This window comes from Delphinapterus leucas, chromosome 4 (genome assembly GCF_059928025.1).
Source record: "Delphinapterus leucas isolate spDelLeu-1000000601 "Yukka" chromosome 4, BTC_Dleu_Yukka2, whole genome shotgun sequence".
Lineage (NCBI taxonomy): Eukaryota > Metazoa > Chordata > Mammalia > Artiodactyla > Monodontidae > Delphinapterus > Delphinapterus leucas.
The window spans coordinates 107,228,217-107,241,030 of record NC_143132.1 but is presented as its reverse complement, the minus strand read 5'-3'; the positions used below and the strand labels follow the sequence as shown (position 1 = coordinate 107,241,030).

At 37.7% G+C, this 12,814-nt stretch overlaps 1 non-coding gene across 1 annotated transcript; it reads left to right on the top strand.

Annotated features, from left to right (window-relative positions):
- Positions 1-869: 869 nt before the first annotated feature.
- LOC115802403 (U6 spliceosomal RNA) lies at positions 870-976 on the top strand. Its single transcript, XR_004022869.1, has one exon. It is a non-coding gene; the product is annotated as a U6 spliceosomal RNA (small nuclear RNA).
- The last annotated feature ends 11,838 nt before the right edge of the window (positions 977-12,814 follow it).

Genomic DNA, 12,814 nt, shown 5'->3' with positions numbered 1-12,814 from the left:
TTTTTAAAATGTCAGCAATAGTATTAGCATTTTTACTGCTAGAACTGTGAAACATAGAGACATGAAATAGCATTATCACCTGAGAAGTTATGCTAATCCATTCTGTTATTAGGAAGCTTGAGGATGCAGTTTACTCACATCTGCATTCATGGGATAAAATTTGAAATGCGGGTTCAAACAGCAAGCCTGACTAACTTTATCCTTCTGTCTTATGACTAAGATAGAGGTTTTCACAATTAAGAAGCAATTTGAACAGAAAGCATGAGCAAGGGATGGGCTTTATATGTTTCACTGCTCTGAAGCTATAATAGAAAACAAGTACAAAGATTATTCCAGATTATTTTGGAAAAACTTTTATTCCAAAGTATTGTAAACTTCCATTCTGCAGTTGACTGGAAGATTTTTGGATAATGAATCTACCCATTCATATTGATATGTCTTTGACCCTCATACTCTCTTGCAGTTACTTTTGCTGCATAACGAATTGACCCAAATTCAGCAACTTGAAACAACTATTTGATTATGTTCACACGTTTTGTGGGTCAGGAATTAGACTGGGCACAGCAGGGATGGTGGACCTCTCCTCCTTGAGATTTCAGGTCTCATCCCTTGGGCTGGGCTGCCTCAGGGCCTGGGACTGCCAACAGAAGTAACTGCACTTGTCTTCTTTATGTGGCTTGACTTCCCTACAGCTAATGTTCTCAGGGTAGTTAGACTTTTACATGGCAGCTCAGGGCTCCAAGCTTGAGTGTTCTAGTGTGTAAGGCTGATGCTGCATTCCCTTTTATGACCCAGCCTCACTATTGTGTCCACTGTAGTCTCTTGGTTGAAGGAGTCACAAGCCTGCCCAGATTCAAGAAGTGTGCCCAGTGCTCGCTTCGGCAGCACATACACTAAAATTGGAACAATACGGAGAAGATTAGCATGGCCGCTGCCCAAGGATGGCATGCAAATTTGTGAAGCATTCCATATTTTTGGCAACTAGAGATTATCATACTAAGTGAAATAAGAGAAAAACAAATACCATATGATATCACTTATATGTGGAATCTAAAATACAGCACAAATGAACCTATGTACGAAACAGAAACAGAATCACAGATATAGAGAACAGACATGTGGTTGCCAAGCGGGGGGGATGGGGGGATGGACTGGGAGTCTGGGGTTAGTAGATGCAAACTATTGCATTTAGAATGCATGGACAACAAGGTCCTACTGTATAGCACAGGGAACTATAACCAATCTCCTGGGATAAACCATAATGGAAAAGAATATAAGAATGAATATATGTGTTTAACTAAGTCATTTTGCTGTATAGCAGAAATTAATATAACATTGTAAATCAAGTATACTTCAATTAAAAAAAAAAAAGAAGTGTGCCCATAGGACCCCCACCCACCATAACCTCTCCATGAAAGGAGTGTCAAAAGACTTGGGGCCATGTTCTAAAACTGCCACTTACTCCAATACCCAACTCTCCCCCATTCAACTCTAAAAGAATTTTCCTTCAGATGTTTTCTCAAAGTGAATACAATGTATTAATAAAATTCCTTACATGGGATCCAAGGCCACTGAAACTTCCATGTAATTATTTTTCTTTCTCAGGGGAAGCAGATGGAATTATCAGACTGTGATTACTGTTTTTAAACATGGCTGCCAATATCTGTATGTCCCTCCTGAGAGATGGGCTGCATTTCTGCAATGAGGGAGGAAAACATGTAATCATCCCTTGTTGAAGAAATCAACTTTTTATTTAAAAACCATGCTTGTGTGAGCAGACGCAAGAAGAACTACAACTCTGAAGCCTGTGGAAGGAAAACCACATTCACAGAAAGATAGACAAAATGAAAAGGCAGAGGACTTTGTACCAGATGAAGGAACAACATGATCCCAGAAAAACAACTAAATGAAGTGGTGATAGGCAACCTTCCAGAAAAAGAATTCACAATAATGATAGTGAAGATGATCCAGGACCTCAGAAAAAGAATGGAGGCAAAGATCGAGAAGATGCAAGAAATGTTTAACAAAGACCTAGAAGAATTAAAGAACAAACAAACAGAGATGAACAATACAATAACTGAAATGAAAAATACGCTAGAGGGAATCAATAGCAGAATAACTGAGGCAGAAGAATGGATAAGTGGCCTGGAAGACAGAATGGTGGAATTCACTGCCGTGGAACAGAATAAAGAAAAAAGAATGAAAAGAAATGAAGACAGCCTAAGAGACGTCTGGGACAACATTAAATGCAACAACATTTGCATTATAGGGGTCCCAAAAGGAGAACAGAGAGAGAAAGGACCTGAGAAAATATTTGAAGAGATTATGGTCGAAAACTTCCTTAACATGGGAAAGGAAACAGCCACCCAAGTCCAGGAAGCGCAGAGAGTCTAAGGAAGGATAAACCCAAGGAGAAACATGCCAAGACACATAGTAATCAAATTGACAAAAGTTAAAGACAAAGAAAAATTATTAAAAGCAACAAGGGAAAAACGACAAATAACATACAAAGGAACTCCCATAAGGTTAACAGCTGATTTCTCAGCAGAAACTCTACAAGCCAGAAAGCAGTGGCACAATATATTTAAAGTGATGAAAGGGAAGAACCTACAACAAGATTACTCTACCCGGCAAGGATCTCATTCAGGTTCAACAGAGAAATCAAAGCCTTTACAGACAAGCAAAAGCTAAGAGAATTCAGCACCACCAAACCAGCTCTACAATGAATGCTAAAGGAACTTCTTTAAGTGGGAAACATAAGAGAAGAAAAGGACCTACAAAAACAAACCCATAACAATTAAGAAAATGGTAATAGGAACATACATATCGATAATTACCTTAAATGTGAATGGATTAAATGCTCCAACCAAAAGACACAGGCTCACTGAATGGATACAAAAACAAGACCCGTATATATGCTGTCTACAGAAGACCCACTTCAGAGCTAGGGACACATACAGACTGAAAGTGAGGGGATGGAAAAAGATATTCCATGCAAATGGAAATCAAAAGAAAGCTGGAGTAGCAATACTCATATCAGATAAAATAGACTTTAAAATAAAGAATGTTACAAGAGACAAGGAAGGACACTACATAATGATCAAGGGATCAATCCAAGAAGCAGATATAACTATTATAAATATATATGCATCCAACATAGGAGCACCTCAATACATAAGGCAACTGCTAACAGCTATAAAAGAGGAAATCGACAGTAACAGAATAATAGTGAGAGACTTTAACACCTCACTTACACCCATGGACAGATCATCCAAACAGAAAATTAATCAGGAAACACGAGCTTTAAATGACACAATAGACCAGAAAGATTTAATTGATATTTATAGGACAGTCAAAAATGTCCTAAACAAGAGATTACAAAAACAAGAGATTACACTTTCTTCTCAAGTGCACACGGAACATTCTCCAGGATAGATCACATATTGGGGAACAAATCAAGGCTCAGTAAATTTAAGAAAACTGAAATCATATCAAGCATCTTTTCTGACCACAATGCTATGAGATTAGAAATCAATTGCAGGGAAAAAAACGTAAAGAACACAAACACATGGAGGCTAAATAATACGTTACTAAATAACCAAGAGATCACTGAAGAAATCAAAGTGGAAATAAAAAAATACCTAGAGACAAATGACAACAAAAACACGATGATCCAAAACCTATGGGATGCAGCAAAAGCAGTTCTAAGAGGGAAGTTTATAGCAATACAATCCTATCTCAAGAAACAAGAAAAATCTCAATAAACAATCTAACCTTACACCTAAAGGAACTAGAGAAAGAAGAACATAAAACCCCAAAGCTAGTAGAAGGAAAGAAATGATAAAGATCGGAGCAGAAATAAATGAAATAGAAATGAAGAAAACAATAGCAAAGATCAATAAAACTAAAAGCTGGTTCTTTGAGAATATAAACAAAATAGATAAACCATTAGCCAGACTCATCAAAAAAAAGAGGGAGAGGACTCAAATCAATAAAATTACAAATGAAAAAGGAGAAGTTACGACACCACAGAAATACAAAGCATCCTAAGAGACTATTACAAGCAACTCTATGCCAATAAAATGGACAACCTGGAAGAAATGGACAAATTCTTAGGAAGGTATAACCTTCCAAGACTGAACCAGGAAGAAATAGAAAATATGAACAGACCAATCACAAGCACTGAAATTGAAACTGTGATTAAAAATCTTCCAGCAAACAAAGGTCTAGGACCAGATGGCTTCACAGGTGAATTCTATCAAATATTTAGAGAAGGGCTTCCCTGGTGGCACAGTGGTTGAGAGTCCGCCTGCCAATGCAGGGGACATGGGTTCGTGCCCCGGTCCGGGAAGATCCCACATGCCGCAGAGTGGCTAGGCCTGTGAGCCATGGCTGCTGAGCCTGCGCATCCAGAGCCTGTGCTTCACAATGGGAGAGGCCACAACATGAGAGGCCCACGTACCGCAAAAAAGAAAACGAAAACATTTAGAGAAGAGCTAACACCCATCCTTTTCAAACTCTTCCAGAAAATATCAGAGGAAGGAACACTCCCAAACTGATTCTATGAGGCTACCATCACCCTGATACCAAAACCAGACAAAGATACTACAAAAAAAGAAAATTACAGACCAATATCACTGATGAATATAGATGCAAAAATCCTCAACAAAATACTAGCAAACAGAATCCAACAACACATTAAAAGGATCATACACCATGATCAAGTGGGATTTATCCCAGGGATGCAAGGATTCTTCAATATATGCAGATCAATCAATGTGATACACCATATTAATAAACTGAAGAAGAAAAACCATATGATCATCTCAATAGATGCAGAAAAGCTTTTGACAAAATTCAACAGCCATTTATGATAAAAACTCTCCAGAAAGTGGGCATAGAGGGAACCTATCGGAGCATAATAAAGACCATATATGACAAACCCACAGCAAACATTCTCAATGGTGAAAAACTGAAAGCATTTCCTCTAAGATCAGGAACAAGACAAGGATGTCCACTCTTACCACTATTATTCAACATAGTTTTGGAAATCCTAGCCATGGCAATCAGAGAAGAAAAAGAAATAAAAGGAATAGAAATTGGAAAAGAAGATGTAAAACAGTCACTGTTTGCAGATGACATGATACTATACACAGAGAATCCCAAAGATGCCACCAGAAAACTGCTAGAGCTAATCAATGAATTTGGTAAAGTTGCAGGATACAAAATTATTGCACAGAAATCTCTTGCATTCCTATACACTAATGATGAAAAATCTGAAAGAGAAATTAAGGAAATACTCCCATTTACCATTGCAACAAAAAGAATAAAATACTTAGGAATAAACCTACCTAGGGAGACAAAAGACTTGTATTCAGAAAACTATAAGACACTAATGAAAGAAATTAAAGATGATACAAACAGATGGAGAGATATACCATGTTCTTGGATTGGAAGAATCAGTATTGTGAAAATGACTATACTACCCAAAGCAATTTACAGATTCAGTGCAATCCCTATCAAATTACCAATGGCATTTTTTTTACAGAACTAGAACAAGAAATCTTAAAATTTGTATGAAGACACAAAAGACCCCGAAGAGCCAAAGCAGTCTTGAGGGAGAAAAACGGAGCTGGAGGAATCAGACTCCCTGACTTCAGACTATACTACAAAGCTAAAGTAATCAAGACAATACGGTACTGGCACAAAAACAGAAATATAAATCAATGGAACAGGATAGAAAGCCCAGAGATAAACCCACGCACATATGGTCAACTAATCTATGACAAAGGAGGCAAGGATATACAATGGAGAAAAGACAGCCTCTTCAATAAGTGGTGCTGGGAAAACTGGACAGCTACATGTAAAAGAATGAAATTAGAACACTCCCTAACACCATACACAAAAATAAACTCAAAATGGATTAGAGACCTAAATGTAAGGCCAGACACTATAAATATCTTAGAGGAAAACACAGGAAGAACACTTTTTGATATAAATTACAGCAAGATCTTTTTTGATCCACCTCCTAGAGTAATGGAAATAAAAACAAAAAGAAACAAATGGGACCTAATGAAACTTAAAAGCTTTTGCACAGCAAAGGAAACCACAAATAAGACGAAAAGACAACCCTCAGAATGGGAGAAAATATTTGCAAACGAATCAACGGACAAAGGATTAATCTCCAAAATATATAAACAGCTCATGCAACTCAATAGTAAAAAAGCAAACAATCCAATCCAAAAATGGGCAGAAGACCTAAATTTCTCCAAAGAAGACATTTCTCCAAAGAAGACATACAGATGGCCAAAAAGCACATGAAAAGATGCTCAACATCACTAATTATTAGAGAAATGCAAATCAAAACTACAATGAGGTATCACCTCACACCAGTTAGAATGGGCATCTTCAGAAGATCTACAAAAAACAAATGCTGGAGAGGGTGTGGAGAAAAGGGAACCCTCTTGCACTGTTGGTGGGAATCTTAGTTGATACAGCCATTATGGAGAACAGTATGGAGGTTCCTTAAAAAACTAGAAATAAAATTACCATATGACCCAGCAATCCCACTACTGGCCAGATACCCAGGGTTTTCATAATTATGAAAACCATAATTATGGTTTTCATAATTCAAAAAGACACATTCACCCCAATGTTCATTCCAGTACTACTTGCAATAGCCAGGTCATGGAAGCAACCTAAATGCCCATTGACAGATGAATGGATAAAGAAGATGTGGTACATATATACAATGGAATATTACTCAGCCATAAAAATGAACGAAACTAGGTCATTTGTAGAAGTGTGGATAGATCTAGATTCTGTCATACAGAATGAAGTAAGAGAAAAACAAATATCATGTATTAACGCATATATGTGGAGCCAGGAAAAATGGTACAGATGAACCAGTTTGCAGGGTGGAAACAGAGACACAGAAGTACAGAACAAACGTACGGACACCAAGCGGGGAAAATAGTGGCGGGGTGGTGGTGGTGTGATGAATTGGGAGATTGGGATTGACATATATACACTAATATGTATAAAATAGATAACTAATAAGAACCTGCTATATAAAAAAATAAAATAAAATTCAAAAATTCAAAAAAAATTATCATGCTTGCTTGCTTTTACTCTTTGTTCTTTGGATATACAGTACATGTCTCTGCAAAATGACTGAATGAGAAGGCTATGTGTTAGCAATTGAATAAAAGTAGTTAAAACATGCCCCAGGGCCTGGATTTCAGGGGCAAAATTTAAGGGGGTGCCAAAAAACTCATTTATCAAGATATTTTAATGTAGTATTTTAAAAAATCAAAATTAATGCCAGACAATCCATAATAAAATGTCAAAATTTTAAATAAAGCCATATCAGTTTCCTAGGGCTGCTGTAACAAAGCACCATAAACTGGATGGCTTAACAGAAATGTATTGTCTCCCTGTGCTGGAGGCTGGCCACTTGCAGGGAGAAACCTCATGCCTCTCCCCTAGCTTCTGGTGATTGCTGAAGTCTTTGGACTTTCTTGGCTTGTAGCTGCACCACTCCAATCTGTGCTTCCATCTCCCCCTGACCTTCTTCCCCGTGTGTCTCTGTGTCTTTCCTCATCTTCTAAGGACACCAGTCACTGGATTTAGAGCCCACTCTAATCCAGTATGATCTCATCTCATCTTAATCTAATTATATTTGCAAAGACCCTATTTCCAAATAAGGTCACATTCTGAGGCTCCGGTGGACATAAATTTTTGGGAGACACTATTTAACGCTGTAGACAGGATAAGTATTACTGATTTTCCCTTTTGCCTCAGGACCTAATATGACTCAGCGTGGTCTCCCCCATTTTAGTAGCAAGCATAGGCTGGCCACTGCCCAGTGAGCTGCTATTACATCATCTTTGTGGTCCAAGACTTAGAAGGCGGCTGTGTGTGTTCTTCCTGAGAACTTTTACCTACTCACCTGCCTCAGCTTCCACATACTTGTATGATGACTCTGAAATCTATTTCTCCAGCCTTGCTACTTTCCTGAGTTCTGGTTTCCAGTATGTTCTTTTTTATATTGTATTATTTATTTATTTATAGATAAGATTTTTTAAAATATTTATTTTATTTATTATCATTTATTTTTGGCTGCGTTGGGTCTTCATTGCTGCGCGCGGGCTCTCTCTAGTTGCGGTGAGCGGGGGCTACTCTTCGTTGTGGTGCGCGGGCTTAGTGTGGTGGCTTCTCTTGTTGTGTAGTACGAGCTCTAGGCACGTGGGCTTCAGTAGTTGTGGCTCGCAGCCTCAGTAGTTGTACAACACGGGCTTAGTTGCTCCGCAGCATGTGGGATCTTTCTGGACCAGGGCTCGAACCCGTGTCCCCTGCATTGGCAGGTGGGTTCTTAACCACTGCACCACCAGGGAAGCCCCTCCAGTATGTTCTGATTACCTGTTCTATGCATATAACTATACTATACCCCCCTTCTTCAAGGCTTTTAGGATCATTTCTTTATCCCAAATGTTCTGAAATTGTACAGTGATGTAACTTAGATTTTTTTTTTTTAATTCAGTAAGCTGGGTATTAAGTAGATGCTTTCAATCTGGAAACTCATTTCTTTAAGTTTGAGGGAATGTTCTTTTATTATTTACTCAATAATTTTTTTCCCTTTGCTTTAATCTCATTTCTTTCCAGAACTTCTATTAGTCTAACATTGGGGAGCCTGGATTTTTCTCCTAATGTTCCTATCCTTTTTCCCTTTTTGTTTTTTGTTTATTTTAAGGGAAGTTTCCTTAAAATTCTCTTCTAACCTTTCTTTTGAAATAGTTTTCATTCTGGTTATTATACTATACCCTAATTAGGGTTAGGGTTAGTTTTCAAAAGCCCTTTCTTTTTCTCTGATTGCTTCTTTCTTTTTAAACAAAACTTTTAAGTAGCACTTTATTCTTGCATCATGGGTCCAACAGTTTTTCTTCTTTTTCAGAGGACACTAATTACTTTGAAATTTTCTTCTGTTGTCTGCATTGTCTCTGTTTCTTCAATTTTTTTTTCCTTTTTGCCTTGCTCTGTGTCTCTTTTGCCTTGCTCTGTGTCTCTTATGTTGGAGATTTCCCTAAAATGTTTGGTGATCCTTGGCTGTCTGTTTGTACATAAGAGTGAGGATGGAAAAAGCTGATTTTGGTGGGAAGGGGAAGCCTGATGCATGGAGGATTAAGGCGGGAGTAAGCCAATCTCTAGAAGCCTTGCCCTCTGTTAGAGCACAGGAGGATCTATGGCCCTCTAGTTTTGGGGGGGGTAACTCAGCCTGGTCAGAAAGCTTTCAGGGAAATGAGTGGGCAAAGGGGCTGGGAAGTCTTGCAGACCAGTATGTAGGTTTCCCCCCAAATTATTCTATTTTCAATTTATTTCTGGCCCCTGCCTTTCCACTGGCAAGGGGGAGTGGCACTTTTGATCTCTGAGTCTCCAGAATCCTGGGATGGGATAGGCTTGCTAATCACTGCTCTCTGCTCTGCTGGTGCTTTGGTTTCAGCTTTTTCTAGGTTAGTCACATTCAGCTATTGGGTTGCCAGCTTCCTAAAAATGTGAGTTGGTCTGCTGTTTATATTTTTCTTTATTTCCTTGTGGATTTATAACTTTTACTTTCCTTTTCTGTCTTTTGAGGGGAGTTTGAGAGAGGAGATAAAAAGCATATGTTCAATTCTCTATCTTTTAGGTAATTAATAATTCATTATTAAACTTTGTAGATGATCACTGCATGGTTTTCCCTTAGAAGAGGACTTCTTCGATCACAAATATAATTAAATATGTCAGTACTTTATTTTATCATGGGATTAAATGTTCCACCGGTTAAAGGAACTCATATGTATTAGGGCCATCTAGTGGACAACTTGAATTTAGCACCAAAGGCTTTAAATGCAGCAGGGCACTTTCTGAAACCTAGGAAACGAGCTAGAAAGCATCACTTACTACCATCACTTACCTTGGTGTCTGTATGCAAAATCTCCCCAAATAGAAGTGTTTCCTCTATAATATGGAAAGAACATACACACATTTATTTTGTAGTTTTAGTACATATTTTATTTCATATTTATGGCTATCTTAAAGTCTAATTGTTGAAATTTAAAATGTTTCTCTACTAATATCCTTGTGGGAGATGAAAAAATAACTGACCTGACTGTCCTCCTTTCTTTATAACAGGCTTTTTATTCAATGAGGATTAGATTCTATTTCTTTATCCTCTGGGATATTTCACTAGTCTATGGCTGGCCTTTCCTAGGAATTAATTGAAAAGGAAATGGCAGATAGGATTAAGCTGCTGGACCCAGCAGAATATTAGAGGCTAGGCTTGGAGGTACCTGTGGCCAGCTGAGACAAGGTCCTGTGAATCGTGCTGCTCTGTGGTTATTAAGACTTCACGTTACACCAGTGAATTGAAAAGATGTAAGTTATCCAGTCTCTCAATCTTACTCTCAATAATTTACTTTAAAAAGAAAAAACCCTGTTCTGGAGATTTCAGGCAAAGATTTTAAATTACTTCTCTTTTTTCATAACTCAAAAGGATTTTATGATTTTATGTCCATAGCTGCACGACCTGTTGTAGATATTCCTAAGCCTCCATTCAGCCAAATCATGAGAGTTCCCCCCAGTGTCAAAATATATGAATAGCCAGTGCTTGAGCCAAGTGCAAACCAATTAGGATTTTAAATAGATCACGTATGAGCTGAAACTTGCTACATAATTTAAATGCCATCTAGTGGCCAAATGTCATTTTTAGTCCTCAATCAAAACAGTTTTGGTGCCTTCTAGTATTTTTCTTAGAGTGATTTACCAGATAGTTTTGAATTAGGGATATTATAGCTGCTTCTGCTCTTTGAGCGAAGTGGAATTGGAATATTTCCTGACCATAAAAAATGTTTAACAGCTTGAAATGTGCCTAAGTCCTAGCTCTTATTCCAGATGCATCTGCTTGTATGGCTGCAAAACAAAGAACTGTTGCTTGGTTTGGCTACTAGGTCATTAAATAGCACCAGTAGTTATAATTTATTACTTTGTAACTGATAAGTAAAAAGAAGTGTTATATGTATTGTGAGGTAACTACTATAGGAACAAAATTCTAAATAATGATGGCCAAAGGGTTTAAAGGATCAACAATTTTCAGTCTCAGAAAATTGAAGAGCTATGAGAGAGACATATCATTTGCCCTAAATGAGTGCCATGGGCAAGCAAATTAGTGTGATATAATAATGGTGGTGGTAGTAGCAGCAGCTAACATATTGAATGCTTAAGTGCCAGACGCTATTCTGAATGCTCTGCTTGCATTAACTCACAGCCTAATTAAATAGGTACTATTGTTATACCCAGTTTATAGACAAAACTGAGGCACAGAATGCCCACTAGTGAAAGGCTGAGTAGGGATCAGAATATTTGGAGTGTCCTTTGGTCTCTTAGCTGCTTTGGATTTTAGTTAGTACTACTTTGGTTGAAGGATTTTTGGAGAATCATGAAAGTCCCTTTAATAGAACCAGGGCACAGTCAGCCTTGACCATCCTGGGCTGGGGCTCCACGTAGGGTTGGAGATGTTGGCTCAGGGATGAGGTGGAGCAAACAGGGTTCGCTCTGGTCCCTGAACTACCTGCTGGTTCCTTGATCTACCTTGGTTAGACCTACCTGCTCTCTTGGCTCTGTGGAGGTAAACTGCCCCTGGAGAATTGAAGTAAATTTGACTTTTGTATGATTGTGGTCTGAGGTTATTTATAACCTCCTCTTCAGCTTTTTACTCCAGATAGTAGAGAGTTGATTGAGTGTAACCAAACTAGCTGTCTGTGTTTATGCAATAAATAGGACATCATTAAGCATTCTTTTTCTTGTTGGTCACAAATCTGGTTCTATTCTTTCACTTCTGGCATGTGACCAGCTAAAACCTTAATGATAATAAATAAGTTAATACCTCACACAGTACTTTGTTGATTTCAGTGAGCTTCACAAAGTATTTTTGAGGTCGATAACAATGGTTCCATTATCCTCAGTATACAGATAAGGAAACTGGGACTCAGAGAGATTAAGTGGCTTGCCAAAATACACACGACTGCTGGCATAAAATTAAGACTAGAACACCTAGGCATTTCATTGCATTTATTAACACACACACACATTTTGCCAGGCACGCAGATGAATATGTGTGCATGAATAAATGACGATGCCAACGGCGTGTTAAGTAAGGTAGACTCATATAAAAGTGAAACCAGGCTAACTGCAATTTTATCTGCTATCTCCTACTTTCTCAGTTACTGTTAGAGATCTTTGAAAGGAAGTCAGACAAATCAGTGCTATAGGTTAGATAATTTAGATGTTTTACACTCTCTCTCATAGGCAGAATCTAGGTAATCTTTCAAGGCTTACTCTAGTCCTCTAATTTTATTTTTTAATGAAAAAAATGTAGGATTATATTTCTTTAAAAAATGTTTTACTTGTATAAAATAAGCAGTTTTACAAGCTTATCATGCCTAACACGATTTATCCAGAAGGAGGCAGCATTTTACTATTAAATTGATGCTTCTGCAAAGATTCTAACAAGTTGTTTTTTTCTCCTTTTCTTTAAAGTTGTAGACTACCTAATCAAACACATCTAAAAAATCTTTCAGGGCAAAGATTCTTGGATATCACCAGAGCTCTGCATATTGAACAGTTATAAAATCCAAATCCTGCTCAGATTAAACACATCTAAAATTACAAGTAGCAAATCCGTTGATAGGAACTCTTTTTCAGTAAAGATAATAATCAAAATATAGAGTTGGACAGAAGTTGCAGTAGAAGAAAGGGAAAATGAATGGTTCGATTATTGTAG